The 10,000-nt window shown below is 38.2% G+C and overlaps 1 long non-coding RNA gene across 1 annotated transcript in view; it reads left to right on the plus strand.

Annotated features, from left to right (window-relative positions):
• LOC118760903 overlaps positions 1–6,593 on the plus strand; it is an 8,241-nt gene extending 1,648 nt beyond the window's left edge. The window contains exons 2-3 of the long non-coding RNA XR_004997031.1: positions 1,194–1,199; positions 6,457–6,593. This is a non-coding gene — a long non-coding RNA (uncharacterized LOC118760903). The remainder of the gene's footprint in view (positions 1–1,193; positions 1,200–6,456) is intronic.
• The last annotated feature ends 3,407 nt before the right edge of the window (positions 6,594–10,000 follow it).

The raw sequence follows: 10,000 nt of genomic DNA on the forward strand, positions 1-10,000 counted from the left end.
TCTATTTATCTATTTTATATGTATATATATGTGTGTGTGTGTGTGTGTGTGTGTGGTGTGTGTGTGTGTGTGTGTGTTTGTGTGTGTATACATATATTGCGCTGTGTCAATTGTTTTGCAATTTTTTGTAACTTATTTATTTTTGAATGCAGCCTAGGATTTAAAGTAGGGGCCACTTTTCTGCCAGTCCTTTTACACCGCACGGTGATACCATTTCTTGCCTTTCGAGGTGAAGAATTCCTTCGCTGAAGCTTCTATCTCCTCTTAGAGGATAAAGCGTCGTGAGTGCAGAAAGTAAGCCGTGAATCGGAACAAGTATTAAACCAAAGGGGATATTTTTCTGCAATCCGAACGGGTATAAACAGTGGTTAAGCAATGGCCAGCTTCCAGAATCTGTCGTCCAACATGGGCATTTCTAACACAATGTGATGCTCTGTGTCTGGTGAAATTATGAGGGGGATAATTCACTGAATGTTTATTATGTATGGTGGAACCATCGATGCCAACCTGTACTACGGACAGCTGGATCAGATGTATGCCGGTCTGCAGCAAAAATACCGGGTATTGGTTTACAGAAAGCGAGCTCTTCTGCAGCAAAACAGCACGCCACACCACTCGAACGACCCAGAATAAACGCCAGGAACTTGAAGGAATCGAACTGATGCCACTATCAACACATAATTCAAACCTAGTTCTCTCAGGCTGTTACTTGTTCCGATCCATGGCACTCTACCTGTACTCGAGTGATACAAATGCGATAAAAAGGAAAATTCCATAAAATACTTATATGGTAAACGCTTTTATATGTATTGACTTGAGTCAATATAAGACAACTGCTGTGCTGATGACGCCCATTGCGACTAGAACAACAATCCATAGCAGTCCTCTTCTGCAAAAAAGAAACAGCTTGTTTATTTCTTAACGGCATGTTACTCCCGATAAAATTATTGGGTCCTTGAGTTTATGTAACAACGTGAAATGAAGCGTTCTGTTCAAGAACACGACGCACCACCGGTGTATGATTCGAAATTACGATCTTCCGATCGTGAGCGCGACACCCTAACCAATAGCTCACCTACCTTCGCACACACGCACACACACACCCACACACACACACACACACACATAATAGCGACAGAGAGGCAAAGAGAAACGAAGAAACAGATACACACAATGACAGTCAGAACGAGGAGGTGAAGGTGGGACGGTGTGCAACAACTTTCAAAGATAGGCGTTATTAACAATACATTCGCTCCTCAGACGAAGGATTATGCAAGAAATAATTAGTCAGTCATTTTATTATTGTTTTATTGTAATATTACTTTTCCTTTTTTTTATGTTCTCTATATTTTAATGAAGCAATAACTTCGATCGCCGCTTAAGCCTTCAATCGTCTTTAGATGTTGAATTAATGACATGCTCCTAATAACTGCTCTGCGTATTTGTTTTTGTTGTTTTTTTCCTTTTATGTTGCATTTTATTGAAATTTGTATTGACTGTTTACGCAATGACACTTATCAAAAGCTGAACGGAGTTATAACGCACTCGCAATGATATGTATTTCATTGCAATTATTACAAAACTTAAGGCGTAATTACTAAATTCAAGCTAATTCTGTATGGTGAGCGTAGCTGTGTGGTCAAGACGTTTCGCTTTGCAATCATATGGTTTCGTGTTCAGTTTCACTGCGCGGTGCTTTGTACAAGTGCGTATTTTAATATAAAACAGGGACAACAAAAGCCATTTTAGTGAATTTGGTTACGGAAATTATGTAGATAGATGTTATACACATATATATATATATATATATATATATATATATATATATATATATTATAAGCAGCAGAAAATTAACAAAATCTGTTACTCTGAGTTTCTCGTTGCCGTTCATCAGACAGTTTTTGCTAGCAAAAACTGTCTGATGAACGCCACGAGAAACTCAGAGTAACAGGTTTTGTTGAATTTTCTGCTGCTTAAAATAAAGCATATTACTCTACCACTGGTATTTGAGTACTCTTTTTTCCACCTTGTTTCACATTTATGTGTTTACTCCGGTATATATATATATATACAGATAGAGAGAGATAGCGATAGACGTATATATGTAATTTAAAATACATAGGATTTAAATGTGAACTACTATAAGTTTTATGCCATTGATGATATGACAGTATCGTGTATTATCAAGAGATCATTTTTAGGATCCACTAAAAACGGAATAGTACACTACATATACGTGTGCGTATGTGTGTGTTTTATTGCATGTATGTGCGTGCACATATACATATATATATAGAGAGAGAGAAAGAGACGGAGAGAGAGAGACAGAGAGAGAGAGATAGTTTTTGGTCGGCCCGCGGTTATAGTAGAAGACAGTTACCCAAGTTGGCACGTATAGAAAACGCACTCTGACCATGTGGTTGGAAAGCAAGCTTCTTATCACACAGCCACGCCATAATATATAAAATATATATATATATATATATATATATATATATATACTATTATATATATATATATATATATATATATATATTATATATATATATAATATATATATTATATATATATATATATAAAGTGGTATTATCTGCAAAAATTACAAATTAGCCAAACAAAAAAATCAATATTCAAAGTAATCGAACATAAAATGGATTATTTCTCTTGAGTATTTCAAAAAAATATTGTGCAGGTGCTATGGGTTATTTCCCTTGGGTGTTAAGAAACAACTTATATGAGGTAGATATAAAGGCCCTTTCCAGGGGTCGTTTATCAAATTTTTCAACGATCTGAGTATGTCACGAGGTTTCCAGACATGAGTTCTAGTCACGTGTCAAGTTTCATCAAAATCAATAAAATGATGAGCAGTTAGTTAACAACGCCACAAACAAACACCGATTTTCCATATATGTAGCAGATAAATATATAATATATATATATATATATATATATATATATATATATTATTATATATATATATATATATATATATATATATATATATATATATAGAATAGATAATATATATATACATACATACATATATATAATAATATTCAATATATACATATATATATTCAATATATACATATGTACATGTACATACATATATATATTATATATATATATATGTGTGTGTGTGTGTGTGTGTGTGTCATCCGTTGACATCCATAGAAATATCACAGTGGGACTTGCTATTTTCCGTAGAGTTTAGCTGTGTTAGCCTGATCTGAAATGTCAACACGAAGATCACTGACCGCCGTTTAAAACTAATCAATACTGACATTACTAGCGCCAACGAATATGTATGTACACGCGTGTGTGTGTGTTTGTGTGTGTTGTGTATGTGTGTGTGTGTGTGTTTGCGTGTGTGTGTTTGCGTGTGTGTGTTTGCGTGTTTGTGTACATGCATGCGATTATGTGGTAAGAAACTTGCTTCCCAATGGCATGATTCCGAGTTCAGTCCCACTGTGTGGCACCTTGGGCAAGTGTCTTCTACTATTGCCTCGAGACGACCAGTCTTGTGAGTTGATTTTGGCAAAAGGAAACTGAAAGAAGCCTGTCGTATACATGTGTGTGTGTTTGTATCTGTGTCTAACCCCCATCCACTGCTTGACATCTGGTGTTGGTGTGTTTAAGTCTCCGTAAATTAGCAGCTCGGCAAAAGAGGCCGATAAAATAAGTACCAGGCTTTTAAAGAAATAATTACAGCGGTTGATTTATTCGACTAAAACTTCTTCAAGGCGGTGTCTAATAACTGATACTCATAAAATATAAAAGATAGATAGATAGATAGATAGATGGATAGATAGATAAACAGACAGACAGACAGACAGATAGATAGATAAGATAGATAGATAGATAGATAGATAGATAGATAGATAGATAGATAGATAGATAGATAGATAGATAGATAGATAGATAGATAGATAGATAGATAAACGAAATAGTTCCACATGTCAAGAAAGGTCTTTAACCAGTTTGTGCTGTTTACCATTTTGTATGCATCAGGAACATTGACTCCCCAACAAGAGCATTAAAAATGAATTAAGATGAAAACAAAGAGTCATAGAAAGGAGAATGCTAAAAATAAACAAAATGGCTAAGGGGGAGAAAGAACAGGATAAGAGTGTTTAAACCGGCCATATCCGGCCAAAATATTTTACCTGTTTTATGTTCAAACTAGTCAGTTCTGGTCATTCATAGCTATCTTATTGTGTCATTTTAAAAATAAACAATCACATTGAAATCTCAAAGCCATGGAATGATGCAAGATTAATTTTACATGGTGTGAATACATAAGCTTTACATTTGACAGAATAATCTGAATGCTAAAGGGTTAACAGATATTATCTGGAAAAGAAAATCTCTGAAATGGTCTTTCGCTGGGCATTTGCTCTGGAGAAATGACAATAGATGGAATAGCAAATTAACAAAGTGGGCACCACGTCCTGAGAAAAGGGAGTGGGGGGACACATGCTGAAGTTGGAATAGAGACTTTGTTAAATTCTTCGGCACCCAAACATGAATCAGGAAATCATCCGACCGTGGTTAGGTGGGAGAAATTCTGAGGCATTCGTCCAGCTGTGGATTGAACCTGTGCTAGGATGATGTACCTTGCATAAGGCTGAAACATAACATAGCACACACGACACACACATTTGTGAAAGTGCATGGCGTAAGGTCGTGAGTGAGTTCGAGTCCCAGCTGGTGTGTTGTGCTCTTGGTCAAGACACTTATTTCACATTTCACAGTGCTCCGCTCCATTCAGCTGGTACAAAATGAGTTGTATCTGTAAGTCAATGGGCCAGTCGTGGCACATTCGGTGTGACACGTTAAGGGTACGTGTGTCTGTGGAGTGTTCAGCCACTTGCAGGTTAATTTAACAAGCTGGCTGTTCCATTGACCGAATCAAGTGGAACACTTACCATCGTAACCGATGGGCTGTCCCAGTCTTGTGGCTGTGTGGTAAGTGGCTTGCTTACCAACTGGTAAATCGATTTAATCCCTTTGTTTGTCCTTGTTTGTCCCCTCTTTGTTTAAACCCCTGTGGACAATATAGAAATAAATAAAATATTTACGTTTAAGGTGATGAGCTGGCAGAACCATTAGCACACCAGGAAAAATGCATAGCAGGATTTCGCCCGTCTTTAAGTTCTAAGTTCAAATTCCACCGAGGTCGATTTTGCCTTTCATTCTTTCGGGTTCGATAAAATAAGTACCAGTTGAATACTGGGTTAATGTAATCAATCTACTAACCTCTCCCGAAATTGCTGGCCTTGTGCCAAAATTTGAAGTTAATATATTATTTTTGCGTTTAAGTCGGCGAGCTGGGAGAATCGTTACTGCGCCGGACAAGATGCTTAGTTGCATTTCGTCCGTCTCTATGTTCTGTGTTCAAATTCAACCGAGGTCGACTTTGCTTTTCATTCTTTCGAGATCGATAAAAAAAAAATTACCAGTTGCGTACTGGGTCGATCTAATCGACTACCCGTTCCCCCCAAATTCCAGGCCCTGTGCCTATTGTAGAAAGGAATATTTCTACGTTTCCATCTCTACTGCAGAAATGACTTCGATTCACTGTAGCAGAAAATACCTGCATTTTAGACATGGAATAATAATTTTAGAAATTAGCTCATGTTTTATGCATAAGAAATTCAACTGCATAGTCTAAAGTGAAACTGGTTGACCTGCAGTATGAAAACCAGTAAAGATATCAAGCTGCTGAGCACATTAGCAACTAACTGCTGCAATATTAACATAAAGTGCTTCAACTAGCATATCGCATGTCGCGTAGACAATCGAACCGTTTCTGTTGCTAGTAGACAACGTCAGCATAAATATTCCCACGTATTTTCTAGAATCGATAATTTTTACAGCAAATTCAATAGTACTGTGTCTCGTTGCCTCTGGTCATTGTGACAGTGGGTCAAACGCTACAGGTCGAACAGTCCAAAGTTCTTATTCCGTTGCTAGCGTTGCTCCGATTCGATGGAGATATAATGTGACTTATTTCTGGTGGTGGTGGTGGTGGTTGGGGCTACACAGCTGATAAATAGTTAAGAGTGGGTTCAAGTTCGTTTCGTCACGTAATGAGCATCGGCTTGATTTAATTACTACTGCGTTAACAGTGTTTCGCTTCTTTGCATTATATATACATACATATGTACAATCGTACATTTATATACATACATGCACACATATGTACATATATCATATATACGGGCATGCACATATACATGCATACCAGCATACATGTATATATACATTCATATATATATATATATATGTGTGTGTGTGTGAGTGTGTGTATGTGGTGTGTTTTTGTGTGTGTGTGTGTGTGTGTGTATGTATACAGAGAGAGAGAGAGAGAGAGATTGAGAGAGAATTTTAACCTAACACTGTGTTACGGTGTGTGTAACACAATATTGGCTAAAATATCGATATGTTCTGTAGGCGCATGGCTCATTGGTCAGAGCGTCGGGCTCACAATCATGAGGTAGTGAGTTCGATTCCCAGACAGGGCTATATGTTGTTTTCTTGAGCAAGACACTTTATTTCACTTTGATCCAGTTCACTCAGCTATAGAAATGAGTTGCGACACCACTGGTGCCAAGCTGGATCTGCTTTTGCCTTTCCCTTGGACAACAGGATGACATGGCGAGAGGCTGGTATGCATGGGCGACTGCGCCAGTGTTCCAAGTTCAAATCCAACTAATATTTTTCTTAACTTCAACAATCAAGTGAAATATACACCTGACCAGTACCGTACATTCTGGCAGTGGCTCAGTCAGTATCTGGTTCTCCTACAAACGCTGGCATTGGACCAAATTAAAACAAATCAATATTGAGGTAGCTAATGTAGTTAGCACCGGAGATTCAGAAATTAGCACCAGATGAATGAAGCCACTGAATTCAATGGAAATAATTACTCAAGTTGTGTGAATGTGGACGGAATCTTAATATAAACAGACTTCTAATGGAGGAAAAAGGTTGGCACGGGAGCAAGACCAGAACGAGACTAAGTTGCACGTGGTATGGTGAAAATGAATGGAAGAGATGTGGGAACAAATTCGAAAATAATGTAGTTAGCGTCTGTGGTTTATGTATATGGAGGACATGAGCAAATGTGAGTGCATGCATGTGTGTGTGAGTGCATGCATGTGTGTGTGAGTGCATGCATGTGTGTGTGAGTGCATACGTTTGTACGTGTGTCTATTTTTCTAAGTAAATGCAAGCCAAGGGCGACAATGCTGTGATGTTTGCTGATTCTTCTAGACAAACGGATACTGCTGCTTGTTTGTTAAGTGAAGCGGTCTTCGTCCCAGTGGGAGAAGTCCGAAACGTGGTCCTTTGCTATTCGTAAGACCCGCCGAAGAGAAAGTAGGTCAACCCCCGACACCAAGAGCATCGACAGATGGATGAATGCGCATCCAGGCTCAGTGATTGCGTAGGAAGTCGGTGACAAAAAACAGGAAGAAAGAGTGAGAGAAAGTTGGAGCGAAAGAGTACAACAGGGGTCGCCACCACTCCCCTGCCGGAGCCTCGTGGAGCTTTAGGTGTTTTCGTTCAATAAACACACACAACGCCCGGTCTGGGAATTGAAACCGCGATCCTCCGACCGCGAGTCCGCTGCCCTAACCACTGGGCCATTGCGCCTCCAGATATTACTGCTGTTGGGGTTGGACATCTGTAGGTCAATGTCTGCAAGAAACACTTGAATAAAAGAGAAAATTTCTTATGACTAAAGATTTATAGGATAAATATTGAAATATAGCTGCTGTCATATTTTTCTGCTTTCTTTATTTGCTTGCCTGCTTTCCAAAGACTTGCACCATTCCTTCAGACTTCACCTTCAAACTATCAGCAGATGGTTTCAGCTTAAAGTTACCAACTTCATGGCGACCAACATGTAGCGTTGGTTTGATTTAACTGTTTTATGTCCAGCTGAAATTTTCTTTTCAACTGATAAATATTTCCTTTCAGACAATTTCTTCTAAAATAAACCAATTACTATCAACATCAAACGTTTATTATGCCGTATACCTCTTTCTCTACACTATATATTTCTCCAGTCAAAATTTATGCAAATGTACCTTTTCTTGGAATTTTGAAAGCATTTTCAAGCCAATAATCAGATTCTCTTTCTTAAGTGCTCTTGAAAGACTTTCTCTGAGTTAAAGTAAGACATACTGGAGAATTTTTCTTTGTCGGCAATCTGTACCTTTGTGGAGGCGCAATGGCCCAGTGGTTAGGGCAGCGGACTCGCGGTCGGAGGATCGCAGTTTCGATTCCCAGACTGGGTGTTGTGTGTGTTTATTGAGTGAAAACACCTAAAGCTCCACGAGGCTCCGGCAGGGGGGGGGGGCGACCCCTGTTGTACTCCTTCGCCCCCAACTTTCTTTCACTCTTTCTTCCTGTTTCTTGACTAACGCTGCGATGGACTGGCGTCCCGTCCAGCTGCGGGGAAAACATACGCCACAGAAACCGGGAAACCGGGCCCATGAGCCTGGCTAGGCTTGAAAAGGGCGCATAAATAAAAAATCTGTACATTTAATAAATTCTCCGATGCCTTGTCTTTGTTGCTTTTTTAGCTACATCCTCCATCACGTTTGTGTTATTTGTTTTTATCAATAACTAGCAATATCGCCCGGCGTTGCTCGGGTTTGTTTCGACTCTTTAGAATTGGAATTTTTGAAAAGTAAAAATTTTGCATTATGTAGTGAACATTTTTCTGGTTGAAATACACCGAAAAATGGCAGTCAAAATATCGTAAAAAACAGGGATTTTCATAGAAAAAAAGCACCTTTTTGATGTAAATAAATTTTGGTGTTAACATGGTCCGATTTGAATTTTTTCTTCTACAGAATGAAGAGAAAGCCTTCTTCTATCATACTCTCAATTTTGGTCAACTTGCAACGCAGAGTCTCGGAGGAAATAGTGTTAGTTGAAGGCCACCAAACCTGCCATACACTGAAGACAACTTCAGCTTTATATATATAGAGGTAATCGAAGACGCAGTTCATTTCCTCGTGCTCAAAGCTTCGCCAATTAAAAACTAAAATTGGTCGACTTCTGAACGGTTATTGATATCTGCTTTTAATTTTATTATACTAATTTTATAAGGCCTCCATTCGATATACGAAGCCATCACTGAAATGAGCATTATCACTTTTATATCTTAAGCTCATTTTTATTAGGGTAATATGTAAAAAGAAAAATCCCCCAAACTATGAAAGTCTTCAAAGCTGCTTTTGTGTAATGGTGCCATGCAGTAAATTACTGTCACTGAATTAATTGTTTGCAAATATGAGTTGAAATTTTTCTACAGAAATATAGGACTTACTCATTGATTTCCATCTGCAGAGATAGTACTCCATTTACGTAGATGATCTTGCGTTTATTTAATCTTCGTCAATAAACGATTTTATTGCAGCCAGTACAAAGGCAATGTTTACACACAACAATATATAATTATATTTATTCAGGAATCTTATGATGCTGCGGTCCATAAAAATTGGTAAAAGCATAAATTTCTTAGGTTTGATGCAGCTCAATAAAATCTGTACGATTAGCCGAAATTTTTAAGATACAGAAATTGAATTAGAGAAATCATTTAACAGAGTCCGAAAGACTGAGAAGTACGAAAGACGAAAGCTCTAATTTAAAGGACCGGCCGTTAATTACGCATCAGAAAATGCAGCTGTCAGTGATACCAACTACTCCTTGTTTCATCTCTTCTTACAATTCACACACCTTTTAATGCTCTCACATATTTTCCCACCTGTCTGCTGCCAGTAAAGCGTGACGCATAAAACACCTCAGTCTGTCATTCACAATAAGGTTACTTCTTCTACTGACCTTCACTCATTCTTTGCTTGACTTTTCACGGCTTCCTCCTAATACACTACGTCCTTAGCGCAACAGCGAGTAACTACACAAACAAACTATCGTTTGTGGATATGAATGTGTGCATGTTTGCGCGCTAACTATACTATAT

The sequence above is a fragment of the Octopus sinensis genome, unplaced genomic scaffold (genome assembly GCF_006345805.1).
Source record: "Octopus sinensis unplaced genomic scaffold, ASM634580v1 Contig01564, whole genome shotgun sequence".
Taxonomy (NCBI): Eukaryota; Metazoa; Mollusca; class Cephalopoda; order Octopoda; family Octopodidae; genus Octopus; species Octopus sinensis.